Genomic DNA, 18019 nt, shown 5'->3' on the forward strand with positions numbered 1-18019 from the left:
GCTGCGCCGCCGCTCCGCGCTTCCATGTGACTGAGAAGAGCAAATCAACTTGCGGAGCGCAGCCTGATTCGGCCTTCTCTGTCATGTGCTGCGCTGTACACGGACACCACAGTCACCCTGCCACGACGTCGGCTTTCTTCAAAATGGGTCTTCTCATGCTAACGCATTAAAATGTCTACTCTGTGAAAGAAAGCAGCTATATATGACTTGGACAAAGTGCTTGTCACGTGAGACACATCCACGGGGCGCAGTTCACAATGTTACAACGGGCATGTTAAGTAGGGGCTCCGGACTGACTCCAGAGCGCAGGGAGCGCCTCCTTTTCACTAAACGGTATCACTCCTTTTCCGGAGCGTGGCGCTCTCGATGCACTCTGACGCTCCAGCTTGCTGGTCGGAGCGCGTAATGCTGCTCTAGCTCCGTTATGTATGGAGGAAGGAGACGCAAGAGTAGCAAGCCAATTAACTTCGGCTGACAACTCTCACCCCCTACAAAGAAGAAGAAGAAGGGGACGCACTGGAAACTTGGCCGTGGCGCGTATCACGCTCGTGGTTCTGAAAGACTGTTTAGTAGAGGCACCGGAGTACGATGGACAGAGTACACCGAGCGGGTTGGGCAGAACCGCTACTCAATGCGCCCAAGGACGATTTTACACAGAGGCATTTAGGGGGAGAGTTTGGCGATTCTGCCATCTTTTGCCGCCCGGAAATCGGGAGCTGCCGTGACGTTAGAGCCATCATCGCTCCGCACACTTGACCGGGATCAAAGGCGAGTCGCCAAGACAGTGCCTCCGCTCCGTCTGCTCCAGAATACATAATTTGCACTGACGTCATTACCGGGACTTCTGGGATACTAGCCGCCATTGCTGGGTACCAACGTTCAGCGTCGTCCGCTTGTTTATGGTGTGTACGCGTTTCGTGTCCAGCAATCATGCTTATTTGTGCAATTTTCGGTTGCCGCAGTAGAAGCAAATCGACTCAGAGGATGAGCAGCACAGGAAGTGTTGGACTGTACTGTTTGCCCAAAGTGATCGTTTGATGTGTGTTTGCCCAAAGTACGCGTCAGTGCGATCGCACGAAGCTTCTGTCGGAGAAACGTCGGAGCCTCTGGCTTGCCCGAATAAACAGAAAAGACTTGAAGAATCTTGACAACGTTCGAGTCTGTGGCCGTTACTTCGTATCAGGTGAGGAACTAACTGCATTATTGTGGATCTAGCGTAAGTGAGTGCTGATGCATTTCATTGCAGCTGCAGCCTAAGCATTACTCACGCTTTGTTTTTGCGCTCTAATGCCTGACAAACATTTTCTTCTATCCCGACTCGCACGCGTTCGGAAGTACTTAGTGCTCTTTGTATAATGCCAGTGCATGATCGTATTTAGGATGTGGTGTTGCTCATTCTGATGTGCTGCCTGTCTCTTTGTGAACATCTGTTCTCTGGTTTTACAGGCAAGCCATCGTTCTTAATGGCCCCGACCCCGACTGGACTCCGAGTCAACACCTGGGGCATGGTGGTGGTGAAGGCTGTTCGGCCAGCGCAACGCGCTACTACCGTTCAAAGGAACGAGCAGCGAGGAAAGCCGTTCCCGCGAAATCAACTTCTACTTGCAGTCATAACGATGCCGGTGATGAGGATGAGGTCCTAAACTTCTCACTGACCACAGAGCAGGGGAGCAGCTCACTGCCCCCAACTTCTACCAATGACTCTGAGAACAATAGAGGTTTGTGGCTTCTGCTTGTTTTGACAGTATTGTACAAGACATACTCAACTAAAGCTTTGACTCTGGAGATACCTTATTTAATTTCATCTTTGCAGACGCTGCGGTGCAGACAGATCTGACGATTCAAGATGTGCAAGCACTTAAGCAAGACAACATGAGACTCGCATCAGAGTTGCATGCAACAAGAAAGCAGCAAGTGATACTGATAGAAGAATCCCTACGTGAAGACACAGGAAAGGTGTTCTTTTACACGGGACTGGCCAACTTTGCAATTCTCTTTTCCACGTTCAAGCTGGTTGAAGCAGCTGTGAGACATTCTCCGCAGAATGGCCTGGAGAAGTTCACAGAGTTTGCGGTTTTTGTAATGAAGTTGAAATGGAACTTCCCTCTGCAAGATCTTGCTTACAGGTTTAACATTTCATGCTCAACTGTTAGCAGGATCTTCGACAAGTGGCTGCATGCAGCATTTTGGCGCTTAAAAACACAAATTGTATGGCCATCAGGACACTACATCCAGAAGCCAATGCCGCAAGCCTTCCTGGACTGGTTTGGGGATAAAGTGGCGGTCATAATTGACTGATTTGAGATAAAGATTGAATGTCCGTCTTCCCTGCTTCCAAGATACGAGACTTGGTCCCAATACAAGAGTAGCAACACAGGCAAATACCTCATTGGCATCTCCCCTCAGGGTCTTATAGTGTTTATATCAGAAGGTTGGGGAGGGCGTACAACTCACAAGCATACAACAGAACGTTGTGGCATGTTGGACAACCTAAGGGAGGGTGATGTTGTGCTAGCAGATAGGGGTCTTGACATCGCGGACACGTTAGGGCTATACCGTGCTAGCTTGCACATTCCTGCATTCCCCAAAGGCAAGAAACAGCTCTCAGCATTAGAAGTTGAAAACACAAGAAAGCTTGCGAATGTAAGGATCCACGTGGAACGTGTAATTGGCCTGGTACGCAACAAGTATGTAATTATGAAAGGTGTACAGCCAGTTGATTTTGTTACTTGCAAAGCAGGAGATAGGTTCACAACGCTTGACAAGATTGTGGCTGTCTGTTGCGCCCTTACGAACCTCTGCCATTCTGTTGTCAGCCCAAATCCAAAGGTAGCTGTGTGAAGCATTAATTTATCAAACCTTATGCTGCTTTTGTTGTAATCGCTGCATCGTCCTTGTACCATACCTGTGTCACTGTGACGTAAACAAACCAATTATTTCATTGAGTAGATGTTTTTAATATAACACTAAAAGTACCATCAACATGGAAGTACTTGGACATTCAGGATTCCTTCAGCTGCGGGAGGAACACATGTTCACTGCGAAGTGCTGGTACCAGCAATACTGCAGCCTTGACACAGCCATTTCTTTTGCTTTGGGGCACGCCCGATGCCAAGACAACTGTAATGAAACCATTTATATTTGCACTGTTCGCCATCACATGCAAGCATTTTCCCACTGTCAGGACCTTGGCAGAAGCAAAAGGGACCTGAGTCAACGTTCTCTTTGGTTTCGACTGCATCTTTTCTAGAATAGTACTCTGAGAACAGCTCAGGCAAAATTACGTGGACAAAAAAGTCCTTTGCAGGTGCCAAAATGCTTTCCAGGAATGCATCAGCTCTCTTCACTCTCTCAATATGCATCCACAATGGAGTCCACACAACAAAATCACAGTACGTAATATCACACACTACAATCTGAGCCTGGATTTGATAGAAATATGGATGGGCACGTTTCAGCCATACCTCCCCTTTAACGATTTCGAGGCAGGAATTTGAGTTACTTGCTGCCTCCACTATATTGGCTGCAGCTAAAGAATAGGGGCACTTGACTTCGACGCTGCCTTTACCACAACACGAGCAACTGACTAGAGCGTCAGGACTTGCTGCGAGATAGGGATATTGTGCACTTATAAAAAGTACACCTGTCTTCCTATGTGTAAACACCACATGGTCACTCTGAGTTGCCTCTACATAACTTTCAATTGCAGAGCCCTCATGTTGCAAACCCCATGCAGTCGCTGCAATTGAAAATTTGTGTTGCTCAGGGTAACAAATTTCCTCACCAGGCTCATTGAAGGCCGTGTTATGCTCGCTGAGCAGACACTTTTCATGACGGAAGCTGTAATGCGACCATCACGGTACGCATACCACTTCGGCCAACTTGATTGGAGCCTTGTAGTCGCTTCGACGTGTTCAGCCATATCTTCTGTGATGACAAGTTCATACAGGAAACTATTAGCACGAAGAAGCAATGCCTCCAAATCTTCTGATCGTGCTTTTTCACATTGCAAGCCACGAAGAAGACGTGGCTCCTTGATGCGTGGCGGTTCAAACAGTTCACTATACACAGGGCGTTATTACAGGTGTTCCGCAGAAGCAGCACTCTCGTATCGGAAACGGACCCGTATTGTTCTGCTGAGAGGAGACCGCCGTTCAATTCTGCGACGCCTAGTGACACCCCTGGCTACCCGCCAACGGGCAACCGACATTCTTCCCCCCTCTATGTTGAGCAGAGTTGATCCAGCCCACGCTTTCCGCATGCCACAAAACACCTCTCGTCAAGATGCTGCATTAATCCACCGAATGCGCCTCGATGTGGCCTTTACAGTTCAGTGGCGTTACCGCTTGAGACAAGTTGACTCCCCCACCTGCTGCCACTGTGGTGCTCTTGAGGATCTGGAGCATATTCTTCTTCATTGCCCTCACTACCAACCTTCCCGAACCACACTCTCCGAGTCTCTTCGTCAGCTGGACTCTCGCCCTTTCTCCCTATCGAAATTGCTTGGTCCCTGGCCCAATCCAGCCCAGCAACGCTCTGCGCTTAAAGCTCTTCTGACAGTTCTGGACACCATCGGACTTCGATCGTTATTGTGAAGGGGCTCGTTATTTTATTCCCCCCCATTCCAACCAGCAATGGGGGTAGAGTATCGCCTGTGGCGATGAAACTCCCCACTCTCCAAGGTCAAAAATAAAGTTGTTGTTGAGTTTAAATCTTCCTCGTCTCGTGTCTTGGAAGATCCTGGTGACGCAGGCATGAGCGTACCGAAAGAGGGATAAGGTCACTTTGTAAAATTGCGCACTCTTTATTCATAGGTCATGATTTTTTTTCTCAGAGTCATCATAATATGAACCTGTGAATCCGAGCTGTAGCGACGGGGGTGCGAGAGGGGCGCCCTCGCCAGAGAGGGCACCGGACGGCGATCCCTGGCAGGTTGGTCGGACAGTATAAAATAAGAATGAAGAGAATTTGAATTTACGTCAAAAGAGAGAGGGCGCAGACAAGCTGGTGGCATACAAAAGGTTGGAAACGGAGACACGAAGACGACAACAATTTACGGTCCCGGCAGTGCAAATGGGCGTTTTTCTTTCTTTCTTTATGAAGTTTTTGACGCAGTGAGGGTGGGGGGAGGCGCTTCAGAATTGCCCTGCCCCGGGCGCAAACTCGCCTGGCTACGGCTCTGCTGTGAACACCCGCACAGTCCGCAGCGTCCGTCTCCAGGGAAGGAGTTGACGTGGTTGCACGCTTTGCCCCCCTGGAAGCACTTTGCTGCCCCCCCCCGGGAAGTAATCCACTAGGAACGCCCCATGGACGCAGGTCCTGACAAAGACGCTTCAGGTGTGCCTTCAAGTGGATGACCTCTCGCCTCACCCTCTTCACTGGTGGATTCCTAGATCTATTTGAAGCAAGAAGTTCAGCTAACATAAAAAAGTCAAGCGCCATAAACGCGAAATAAAATCACAATATAAGTGTGATGAACAGGTGAAAGTGAGGCGGTGAGCAATTGTTCGGCCTTCGCAGTTTGCGCAGTTCGCATAAGTGCGCGCCGTCTATGTGCGGAGACGGAGAGTACGTTTACGCGCCATGTTTGAGTATAGCTGCCGGTGGTTTCGGTTTTCGCCACATCGCCTATCGCCAGCAACGCGGCATCCAGGGAGGTTGACCGGCAACACCCCATTACTGCTCGTGCCACTGTGCACCCAAAAGGGCAATATTGGCTCGAATACCGATAAGGTAAATCCTCAGTTCGCTATTATGGCCTCTACAATAATTAAAAAGGCACGTGACACGTTCACGGTCAGAACATGCTTAGATTGAGGTTGTTTGGCGTGTCACGGGACGGCAGCTTCTTTCAGAAGTAGGTCTATACTAAACGCGAGCTACAGAGGACTTCATTTATGTGCAGGAGTGTTGAATTTCCAGTGGAAGCGTGCTGCCAGACCAGCATTTAGAAGATGATTGGGAAAATGAGCTTTGTGCACTGTCTCTCTTAGTGGTGCATGTCCGTTTGGGACATTGTTGCTATAATTGCTTTTAAAAAGGAGCTATGTACCAAGCAGATAACCCAGTACGACGCATCAGATTTCAGAGCAAAAGCAATGTGCTCCTTCTGATGTGCCGTTGCCTTTGCATCACAAAGAAAATGACATATGATGCGAGGAAATCGTCAACAACAACAACAAATAAGTTAATGATAATGAATGGGGAAATTCGCCACGTAAGGAGGAAATCGTCAAATCATCACAGAAAGTCTGGTTTTCTGTGTCTCCAAGAAAGGGGCTCTTCCTCTTTCTCTGTGTGAAAAGTCAGCTCCACATGACTTCCATCTAAAAACGTATGTATCCGTCCACCTTTTGTTGGGTTACTGGTACCAAACAACTACATGTGCGAGTATGAAAGTACATATGATATTTTACTGAAGGTACACAAAATGTGTCTAGTCACAGGTGCTCAAATGCTTTTTTATTCCGTTACTGAACAGGACCAGCAGCTAAGCAGAGAGTCCTGTAGCTAAGCAGAGAGTCCTGTAGTAAGATCATCCATCGCCACTCCATGCTGCACAAACGCGCATATAGGGACCCGCTACGTAACTGCGTAACACACTGCATCAGAACACTCTGCTGTAAAGTTCGGGCAAGTAGTTGAGTATTCATATGTACAAAAGCGACAGAGTCCCCAAAATTCCGCAGTTCGACGTGAGATTGAGTCACGAAGTTGCAGCTACGCCGAGCGTGTTTAACATCATTAAAAAATCCACTGAAATTCCAATTCCCAATAGATGATTTGGAACAAATATTATATTGGACACAACTGGTGTTTTAATTGGTCTCAATGAAAATTATCTGTAGAAGTCAATGGAGCCCAATTCGAGACACATTGAATAGCACCCATACAAACGCATTCGAGGTCAGTCTTGCGTCCCATTCAGCCAACGTGCTGCACTAAGGAATTTCCTACTGTAGTCACCCTGATATTCCCCCTGACAATGCACTTTTTAATGAGTAGTAACATTCAATACCGTTGCTCCTAATGAAAGTTATGTTGAAGAATAAAAGAAGTTGTGGCTGCAAAAAGAAATACACACGGTGTGGTTTCTTCGCGAAAATTTATTGTTCAGATAACAATACAGTAGGTGTGAAAATATGACAAATAGCAAGACACAAAAACGAAAAGTTATTTCAAATGACTTGCACATGTGTGAGTATTCATGGAGTTGAGAAACCACACAAAACAATAAATAGCAGGAACAAATACTCAATACAGCACTTACGTGTCTTTGAAGGCGTAGCGTTCATCACCAACAAACACTGTCGTAATCCGGAGGCTCGTTCTCGCAACGTCCAAACAGCGCACAACGCCAGGGGGAAGATTTCTTAAAGCACTTTCCACGACCATGTTCTTCACTGTCTTGTACACCTGCCGCCTCACGATTTACGGTCTAGTCTGCCGTTCTTGAGCGAAAATTAAAGCATATCCAACTTAGGCGAGACTGCGTTCCCACGACGTCGTGATAGGCACATCGCGACAAAGACTCCCTTGCTTGCCGCCTCGTACAGGCTCAACCTGCACGAAGTACCATTTCAGATACACTTCATATAATATTTCAAATACCATTTCAAATGACGTCGCTATAATGTCCGAAGGCAACAAAGCATATTACATACCGTTACACACAGCGCGTTTGGTAACAGTCACTATTAACACTCCACTTCATCTTGCTATCTTTCCGTCAGCGCTCACAATGCCTGCAGGGGTAAAGGCATACAAAGAACAGGAACGACTTACACGTCAACTACGTACCTTAAAACGGCAACAATCATAAAGATAAAGGGCGAATTGATGCAGATGCGCGACCGCCATCCTCACACTTCGACGATTCATAAGAGACGGACTATTCCGCTGGCGACTGGCGGATGCGTCCACTTCTGTGCAGTGCAATATTCCATGAATTGCAACACAATAGCTTCAAGTGGTAGGCGCAACAGTAGGTTATACCACGGCTCCTGTACCTTTGAGGGAATATTCAAAAACATTTGAAATCACGCGAACTATTTTGGAGCGCGGATGGGGAAACGTGCTACGGCGCTGAAAAGGTAGCATCTCATTCCTTCAGTTGGGAATGATCGTGTCTCATTCGTTCACATTTGGGCCAATTCATTCAATTGGCTTCGCATTCCTTGTATTGCTGGAGTATCACTAAATCAATTGGAAGTCAGCGTTTCTTATTGGTACTCATTAGACCAATTCCTTGAACTGGTTCTTTATTCCCTGTGTGCAGCCTTCGCCACACAACAGGGTGGAACACGTTGTCGCGAAGGCCACTCCCCTGCAAAACTCCCAATTTCCTCAATGAGAAATACTCCTCTTATGCACATTGAATGAATTGATAGTCTGATTTCACATTGAATCTCATTGGAACTGCGAGAGAATTCATTGAGATCATGCCCTTTATTTCCAGCAGGGGATGCTGTTTGCTCGTTGTAGAAGACAATAACGAAGTTCTCCGAAAGAAACGTTCGTATAACGTTAGCTTCGTGAGTTCGGCTGTGCATGCTTCCTGCTCGCCTGCCATGCTAAAAGGCTTGAATCGCAAGTTTCCCGACTTTCCAGCTAGTCCCGTTACAGGAAATCGCACATAGCGCGACCGCCCGAATACTCAAACATGGCACCGCCGCCAGCCGCCACCACGAGATGGCAGCACTTATGGATAATGCGTATTGTCCGCGCCCCTGATAAGGAAGCCGAAGTGCACTTTTTCCTACACTCAAACAAGTGCCTCTTATGTTGTGAGGTAACGATTGTTATTATTTTTTTACGCTGTGTCCTTTTATTTTTTGTCGAACCGTTTTTCTTGGCGTCCAGGAAAAAAAGAAAAGAACGATCTCTGTTAGGGATAGCGCGACTCCTGGAGTCCCGCAGCGAGGCCTCGCCGCTCGACATTTCCGTATCTTCCTTAGATGGGTAGAAATCCAGCGAACCCGTAGAGAAGTACGAAGGGAGTTGCCTCAGGACAGGAGCCGCCGATATTTCGAACAGAGACTGTTGTTCTTCTGGGCAGCCTGGCACAGTCTCTGTTCAAAATATCGGCGGCTCCTGTCCTGAGGCAACTCCCTCCGTATCTTCCTTGGTTGGTTTCTTGTGTGTCGACCCGAAGCCTTTATCACCCTTCTATTCCTTTGTACGGTTTGGCAAACTAGCACACCAAGTCGAAACGAAGTCCCCTGTCACTGGGGATTGTCGACTAACATCATTTGTCTGGGCTGGTGTAATGTGAAAGAAAAAGAAGGGAAAACAAGAGTGAAAGGAGTCCTTCAAATACGTTACTGAAGTTTCCGGGTAATAATAAGGGGATCCGGACATTTCGGTGCACGGACATTTTGGTGCAAAACGTTGCTGAGGGGTACCGGAAAAATTGTCCCGGGAACGGCTGTCACAATGCCGACGTATCGTAATAAAACAAAGGGAAGAGGGCGGTTGGCATCGGAAGTTGTCAAGAAATTTGGTTTACATAAAGAAGAACGTGCTTTATATATTTTTGTGCACTATTATAGATTTAAGACCTGATCTGTATGTGTTCGTGTGAAATGTCCGTGCACCGAAATGTCCTGCACCGAAATGTCCTAGACCCCAGGCAATATTTATAGCCTAATTTACAGCAGCTGGTGCATACAGTTGAGAGCCTCCGAGATATCGACATCTCGGGCAAGCTTTGATTACATATGAAGTAACCTTTCCGTGGCCGTTTCCCGTCGACTAGTGCTCAGGTTCAGTGTTGGCAGCCAGTGGCGTAGCCAGACCTCAAAGGTAGGGGGGGCTCGATACGAAAACTCGCCCCCCCCCCCCCCCCGCTGATCCTGTGTCGACAACACACACATACTTGTGCACACTGCAAACTGAGGATTAAAAAAGGGAACGAAAATAGTTGATTTAGACGTACACAGTACGATTACATGTATAGGCTGTCATGACCAATGAAGTGGTGTCACGAGATTGGAAGTATTTTGAAAAGCTCATACTTTGAAAACCATTCAAGAGTGCTTCTTAGATCGACGCCATGAACTGCAAGAACTTTCGCGATAGTCACACTGGTCCCCCCCCATATATTATGTTCTCGGATTTGCACGATTTGTGTGGGTCGGTCCGTGGCAGGTAGGGGGGGCTCGAGCCCCCCCTAGCCCCCCCGTGGCTACGCCACTGTTGGCAGCATTCGTTTATAATACCATCTGTGTGTGTATTGCCCATATTACCATCCGTACTGATCACACTTGTACGTCGGCATACAGTAAGTATGCACTATTACAACAATACGAAGCGCTACTAAAATTTCATAATCAGTCAGTACGAACGCCAGTGACTTATAAAAAATAATTATAGCATAAATATTTAACAACAAAATAAAAATAACAAAGTACTCATATAGCAATAGGAGACAAGCAAAAAAAAAAAAAAAAGAAAAAACGTGAATGTCTCGAATCGAACTGCGGACCTTTTGTATCGAAGTCCGATACTTTACCTCTCGGCAGACAGCGCAGGGGGGCGTTTGGAGCGTCAACCGTGCACAATGGGGATTATTTTGGCGTTGGAGGCGAACGGCGTGATAAGGACGGCGAGCGTGGCGCCATCTAGAATCGGGAAAATCGTGAATCGGAGTTGCTCCCCGACTGGTATGACCTCTTAACTGATCTGCTACTCTTGTTGCGGCAGTGCGCGGTTTGCCAGATTTGCACATTGGGGTTCAAGCATGATGTCACGCATCGTACCCAATCGGGAGGAGGTACATTCCTCCCGGCAAACGCTTGTGCTGCTGCGCACACCGGGAATGTTGTCGTTCTTCTTCTACATCCGCCTCTGGCTGTCTCGTAATGCTCTTTTTTTTTCTGTAAAGGTTTTATTCACAGTGACTCCTGGTCACTGGTCCTGGTCCTGGTGAGAGGTCGTATGTATCGGCCTCGCGTAGATGGCGGCCTTTTGGTGCCCGATTTCAAAGTGAAGTGCCTTGCCTTAGGTCTGCGCGCGATCTTTCAGGGTCTCCTAGAGCAGCATCCTGCTCAGGGTCTACTAACTTTTCTGTTAGGACCCGACATTCGTTTTTTTTCTGAGCTGACACACACTCGCCCGCGCTCAGAGTGCGTGGCTCCCCACCTGAAGGCATACGTTGTGGCAATGCGCAGCCTGCGAGCTTCTTTCCCTGATGATGACATGGACTGTTCAGTGTCATGGACTGTTGCATGGCGAAACGGACACGTATAGCAATCTCTGAACAGCCTTAGTCGCTGGGCGAGAGTTGGTATTCAGAATGTTGTTCGAGTCTATTTGAGATGTTGCAGGAAGCCTGCCCCTGTGGCCGGCCTTCCATTTGATGCCAATACACTCTGCTGGGACTATTTCTTTCGCCCATACCGACGTTCTGAGCCTTGCGATGTCGCCGGGCACGCGGATGCCCGGCGAGCCGCTTCCTAGGGAGTTGACGTTCAGCATTCAGCTTCCTTAGGATGCCAACGTTGACCAGTTCATCGACGGCGTCGTCGAATTAGTTGGGGAGGACCAGTTCTACGGTGTCCAGCATCAAGGCGGTAACGTCTTTCAAGCCTCTGTGGAAACACGAAGAGCCCTCGACATGATCCGTCAGTTGGGAGGCGTTCGTGTCAACGGTCACATTGTCCCGGTGCAGCCCCTTGAGCCGAGCACTGTCATCGTTACCTGTCTGAGAATGCCACTGTTCTTCAAGAACGAGCTTCTCGGGCACGCGTTGACCAAGCACGGTAAAATCTTGATATCCAAGACGTCATCTATCCTGGTAGGAAGAAGGCAAAGACTGGAACCAGGGTGGTCAAAATGGAGATGTCAACTGACAACCCTGTTCCCCATTTCGTGAGGGTAAGGGAGTTCCTTATCACCTGTGACTACCCTGGCGTTGTCCACGTGTGTCGGAGGTGCAAGAAGGCCGGTCATTTTCGAGCGGAGTGTACTACCCCTTTCTGTGAGCGCTGTTCCATATTTGGACACCCCCAGAGTGACTGCTCGTTTGCGTGCCGACGCTGCAAAGGCAACCATGTCACGGTTGATTGTGTGAGGAGCCGCAGTTATGCCGAAGCGATACTTGGAGGCCGCAAGGTACGCTCTGGGCCCAACCAGTCTGTCCCAATCCGCACGGAGGAAGCCTTTCCTCCCCTCGCGTCGGGGCCTGCAGTGACCACAGCAGGGGACATCGCCGGCGTGCAAGTGGAAAGAGTGATGCCCTCCGAGTCAGCACTTACAGAGAAGGATGCTGTGGCTGACAGGGCGGCCAGAGATTCTGGGCGCCACCCAGTGCCTGCGCCCATTCTCGGTGCTCTCGCCGTGACGACCGAACTACCTTCCGCAGAAGCAGCCCAGGTAGCCTGCAGCGAGACTGGTGTCGTGCGGCAGCCGCATGAAGTCGACACCGGGCCTCCGGAGGACACGGTGCTGGACAGCTCGTCCACGGAATCCTATATGTCGCCACCCGCGACAGACGACTAGCAAATGTCGTGCAATGAACGCAATGGCAAGCGCGAATTCCAGCAAACGTCTGGGTGCAGTGGCTGCGCCTCGAATAAGAGGAGAAAGAAGAAGAGGAGGCCTAGAGCCGTTTCGCCTCCACTGGATCAGCTCTCTGGATCAGCCGTCTCTGGCTCTAGTTCTGATCTTAGTAGCACGCTTATTTTTTGATCTGCTACTACGGAGCTTCGTTTAGTGATACTGAATGTTCAGGGTTTTAAGAACCCCCAGAAACAGGCGGAGGTGGTGAACATGGGGTATCAGCTACGTTGTGACTTGCTTCTGCTTCAGGAAGTGCACTTCACGAATAAGCTAGAGGTTGCTGCTTTCAAGCGAAATTTCGGTTTGCCATGCTTCTTCAGCTTTTGCGTCGGCAGAGATGCCGGGGTTGGCTTCATCATCTATAGCCGCCTCCTCCTTCGAAACAGCTACGTGTCGTATGACAGTGACGGCCGAGTTATCTGTTTGGACTTTTTCATTGGCAGTGCTCAACATCGAATAGTCAACGTCTACGCTCCTGCTGCGGTGTCTCTCACAAACCGTTTTTCGCCGAGCTGGAAGTAAGCGTACGGGTTAACCGTCCCGTACTGGTGGCGGGCGACTTCAACTGTGTAACGGACTCCACCCGTGACGTCCGCGGCCCCGGTCAGGGTCGGCCGACCTGGAATGCCCGAAGCCTCAGATGACTCCTGTCCATTTTTCAACTTGTCCACGCTTGGACACTGCTGCACGGGTACACTTTCGTGGCCACCTGGTCGCGGGGCTCTTCTGCAAGCCGGCTTGACCGCTTTTACGTGCCTCCGTCCTTGCAGCCTCGCGTAAAGACCTGCTCCGTCTCTTCTGTGTCCGCCGCCACATATGTTAGCGACCACAAGGCTGTCTCCCTGGTTCTCGACATTTCCCGCGTGCAGAGACGTAGTGTTGCTACGTGGCGGCTGAATCCGTCCCTGCTCTTTGACCATGTCGTAGTCTCCGACGTTACCGATCACATAAGGGACTATCTTTCCGGCCGAGAACCCACAGTGCAGGAGTGGGAATCCTTCAAGCGGTGGGTGCGAGGTGTCTTCCAGGGATGGGGACGAAGACAGGCCCGGGACAGGACGCATGAGCTCAACACTATTTCCGCAAAAATACGCTTTGTCCGTCGTGGGCGCACGACTACCCCGCTGATGCTTGAATATCTGGAGTGATAAGTCCACCGTTCAGAGTTTCCCGCGGCCAGATGGCACCGTTACGGACAGGCCCTCCGGAGGTGGCAGCTGGATACGTGAATTTCTTCAGGGACCTGTATTCTGCCCCCAGGAGGCGTCCGGGATTTCACTGCAGACCCTCCCGCTCAAGACGCGCTCCTCCGCGGAGAGCAGGGGATTCGAAGACTTCATTAGCGTCGCAGTTCTTGATGCCGCCATCCGCAAGACAAAGCATGGGAAAAGCCCTGGGCCGGACGGGTTGCCAGCAGAACTTTACTCGACATTCTGGCCGGTTTTACGTGTCTTCTTCGCGGAGGTGGTACGCCGTGCCTTCGCGGCTGGCATTCTTCCCTCTTCCTTCGGCTTGGGGACCATCATACTTCTGGGGGCCGTCTGTCTAACCCGGAATCTTGGCGCCCCATTACACTCCTCAACAGTGACTATAAACTTGTGACAGCAGCTATCGCGCTCCAGGTGAGCGGCGCGCTCCCGCTGCTCCTGCACCCAAGTCAGACGTGTGGCGTGCCTGGTTGTACTTTGTACGATAACCTAAGTGGGATTCGGGACCTCCTGCAATATACCCAACGGAGGGCAGCATCAGGATGCCTGGTGTCGTTGGATCAGGCGAAAGCTTTCGACAGAGTACTCCACGGATACCTGTTCGAACTTCTGTGTGCGTATGGCTTCCCAGAGACCTGTGTTTCTGGGATTCGCTTGTCATACCAGAACCACCGCAGCATAATGAGCGTTGCTGGCGTGACGGCTGCCAGCTTCCCGGTGCTCCGCGGCGTGCGGCAGGGTGCCCATTGTCCACTGCTCTTTACGCCCTGGCTTTGGACCCGTTCCTGCAGAGTGTCGAGGCGTCCCGCTACGTGGTTGGTCTTCCCCTCCCGGGCTCCGGCACCTGGAAAGTCTCCGCCTACGTTGACGACGTTACCCTCTTCATCAGTGACCCACATTCCCTGTCGTCTGCACTTCGTATTTATGATGATTATGCTGTGGTGTCCGGAGGCAGACTCAACTTGGAAAAATCTAAGATACTCCCTCTTGGCTCCTTTCCCGTCCCAGCAGGTCTGCCGTTACGGCGGTGCTCAAGCCTGCGAGTGCTTGGAGTTTTCTTCGACCAAGCCGGCCCGAGCCCCCTCAACTGGTCGAACGCTGTGCAGCGAATTGAGGATGCATGTCACCGCGCGCAGCAGTACAGCTTCTTGTATCAGGAGAGAGCGTATCTCATACGATGTGTGTTCCTAGCTCATCTCTGGTTCCTCGCCCACGTTCTTCTGCCCCCTCAGTCAGTGGCGGTCAGGATTAATACGGCGGTGCTGGGTTTCTTCTGGAAGCGGGAAACGGCTTGCTCTCCCAGGAAATGCTACGATTGCCTCCCAGCAAGGGTGGGTGGGGGCTGCCCGACATCGCCATTGCCTGTCGCTCCTTCGCTTTGCGTACGACGATGCGGATTCTGTGTTCAGAGCTTACCCGTGCAAAAGCGCTCTCACAGTATTGGCTTGGCTCTCTCCGACGTCATCTCGCCCCCGACAGCCCCTTGAACAGCAGCCCCAGTGCAGAGGCTCCCAGTCGGTTCCACGCCGCAGTCGTCCGTTTCTTTCTGCAAGTGTGCAGCTACGTGCCTGCCATCGACCCTGCATCGTCGCCACCGTTGATATTTGCTACACACATGTCCTGTGCAACAAGGACTTCCCAGTCTTCCCGCCGTGCATCTCACGCCGCGGCAATCCGCTGGTCGACCTTCGTGCCATCCTGGCTCCCCGGCGCACTCCAAGACACGCAGTGGAATTTTGCTTGGCGTGTCCTGCCGACGCGCGACCGCCTTGGCCGCTGGGGTATTGTTGCATTTTCCACGTGTCCTTTTTGCCGCCTTCCGGAGTCTAACGACCATGTCTTCTACGACTGCCACGTTGCGAGAACCTTCTGGCAGGTTCTCCGCAGGGCAACTCGCGTCCAGTGTCCGGTGGACTTCCGTGCCGCTCAGACCGGTCTTCCTTCGGCGGATGGCCGTATCCGCATGCTTGTGACCTCCTGCGGAGCCACGGTGCTGTGGACGGCGAGGTGTCGCGCTGTCACTCGAAATCTTCGCAATGTTCCCATTCTGCCCCTTGTGCAGCGTGCGAGATGGCTCCTTGTGGCAGTGCTCCAGGAGGAGTTGACGTCGAGTGCTGAAGAGCGCTTCGGTGCACGGTGGGGAGGACTGTCCTACCTTGACACTTGGGGAGGCCTTGTTTTCTTCCGCGACTTCCGGCCGTGAACGTTATTGTGAGCATCATTGTACATACCACTGATCATACCACATATCATTTGTAGATATCTGTCACCTGTCACCTCCTCTCGCCTGTATATAAACGTTTGGAAGTGAGCCTAGGCCACCCATGAATAAATTTTTCCCACAACAGCTTAAGTGTCACAGATGAAAATCAATCGCCGTCTATTTACACGAGGGTGGCATGCCTATGTCTTGAAAACGACATTTCCCCTTGTATTCCTTTCCTTTTTACGTTACGTGCACGTTTGCAAGCACTGAAGTTATGCCATTCTTGCTAGAAAGTTGTTAACAGTTTCACCCGGGAGTTAGCGACCTCGACTATGTTGACACAAGTCCACGCAGACGAAAACGCTGTCTCACCCATCATCAGCAATGCTGTCATATGCTCATTGGCTTGTTCTATCATCATTGGCTTGCTATCAGGCTCATATGCGCTGACACTCGCTGCGCGCCTTGCGGAACGATTTTTGTGGGGCTCCGAGAAGCTATTCTGCTTCGAGTCACGTGCCTTCCCGTGAATCGCAGAACCTTGCACCGCGCCGACTAAGAAATCAAATAGCGTTGGTGGATGGCCTTATCGCGGCATTAGGGTCAGTTCTCTCTTGGCGACGCCCGACGCGGCGTCGTGAGCATCATCAGACAGCTGTCATCACGACAGCTTTCAAGCCTAGTGAATTCCTCGTCTTAACAATAAAGTTGTCGTTTCGATGCGTTTCGTTGCCTGTCTTAGAGTAGTGGTGCAGGCAGCGCTGCTGCCACACGTCTAAGCTACACTTGCAATAATAACCCCTCTAGACGTGGGCAGGAAACAAAGTGCGCGAGTATTACAAAATCTTTGGTGGCTGTAAAGGGAGGGGGGGTCGATCCTGATAGTATGGTACGGGTACTTGAAGGAAGCATTTGGTTATGTAAAGCACACAAAGACCCGTGGCTATATCGCTTACAACCTAGCTCTGCTTGTTTTCCTCGCGTTCAAGATCCTTATTTCTACGACATAAGAGGAATAGCATTCAGGCACGAGCACGACAGGATTCCGTCTCCTGGAAGGGGGTCACTACGGTTTCTTCGTGACTGGGACACGACGGTATGAATAACGCGAGTAGACATAGACACATTGTGGGGATTAAATTTTTACACACCTTTTTAGGTATTAGATCCTCGACAATTTCAAACACTCTGAATGTATCAACATATGTATCGCTATATTTTCGCAAGTGGCGGCTAAAAGCTAATCTCGGCGGGAACAAGAAATTACGTGATTTTCAGAGCATATACCAATATGTTTAACTTTTCCACTTAAATTGATGTACTGCATTAAATCTCAGTGTGCGACGCCGCTATGTGTGAAAGTTATTCTCCGCAAAGCATTCGGACACCTTGACCTTTCGCACACAAACTGCATTCATTCACTACAAGCAGCGTGGAACGCGGTGCATAACGAAATCCGAGCGTAACCCAAGTAACTCAAAATAGTGTGCAGCGAAAATTTCGTCACCTTCTTGCAACGTGCCAAAACGGGAGAATCGTCGAGTGACATTTTCTTCGTGTACATTGAGGCGTTCCTACCGCACCATTATTAAAAACGAAAACATTACTGCCAACTGCTGGGTGGAACCCTGCGCGAATTCATGCTCGCTTCGGTGTCAGCAGTTTATCAAGTTTATGATACGTGCGCAGCGTGATGCACCAACACGAGCACATCTTCCTTTCCCTCGAATTTGCGGCGTACTGGATACTCCCGGGTTCTCATCGAGTATCTGCGATCCCGGGTTCTCCGCACCAGCCTGTGTGGCCCAGTGGTTAGCGTGTTGGCCATGTCACGTCGAGACTGGGAGGTACCCGGGTTCAAATCCTGGGGCCGGCTGTTCGTGGCTTTTCCTCAGACGCTTTACGTCGGCACAGTTCCTTTAGAAGTCGGGCCCACGACGCACATTCCCCCAGGGCGTCAGTCGTGACGTTGCCCACTTCTGTGAGGCCGAGAACGGCGAGCACTTACACAACCACCGGGTTCTCCGCGGTTCTCTTTTCACAT

General features: G+C 50.3%; 1 pseudogene; it reads left to right on the top strand.

Annotated features, from left to right (window-relative positions):
* Positions 1-557: 557 nt before the first annotated feature.
* On the top strand, positions 558-2841 carry LOC135392448 (uncharacterized; annotated as a pseudogene).
* Positions 2842-18019: the final 15178 nt, after the last annotated feature.

The sequence above is a fragment of the Ornithodoros turicata genome, chromosome 4, assembly GCF_037126465.1.
Source record: "Ornithodoros turicata isolate Travis chromosome 4, ASM3712646v1, whole genome shotgun sequence".
NCBI lineage: Eukaryota > Metazoa > Arthropoda > Arachnida > Ixodida > Argasidae > Ornithodoros > Ornithodoros turicata.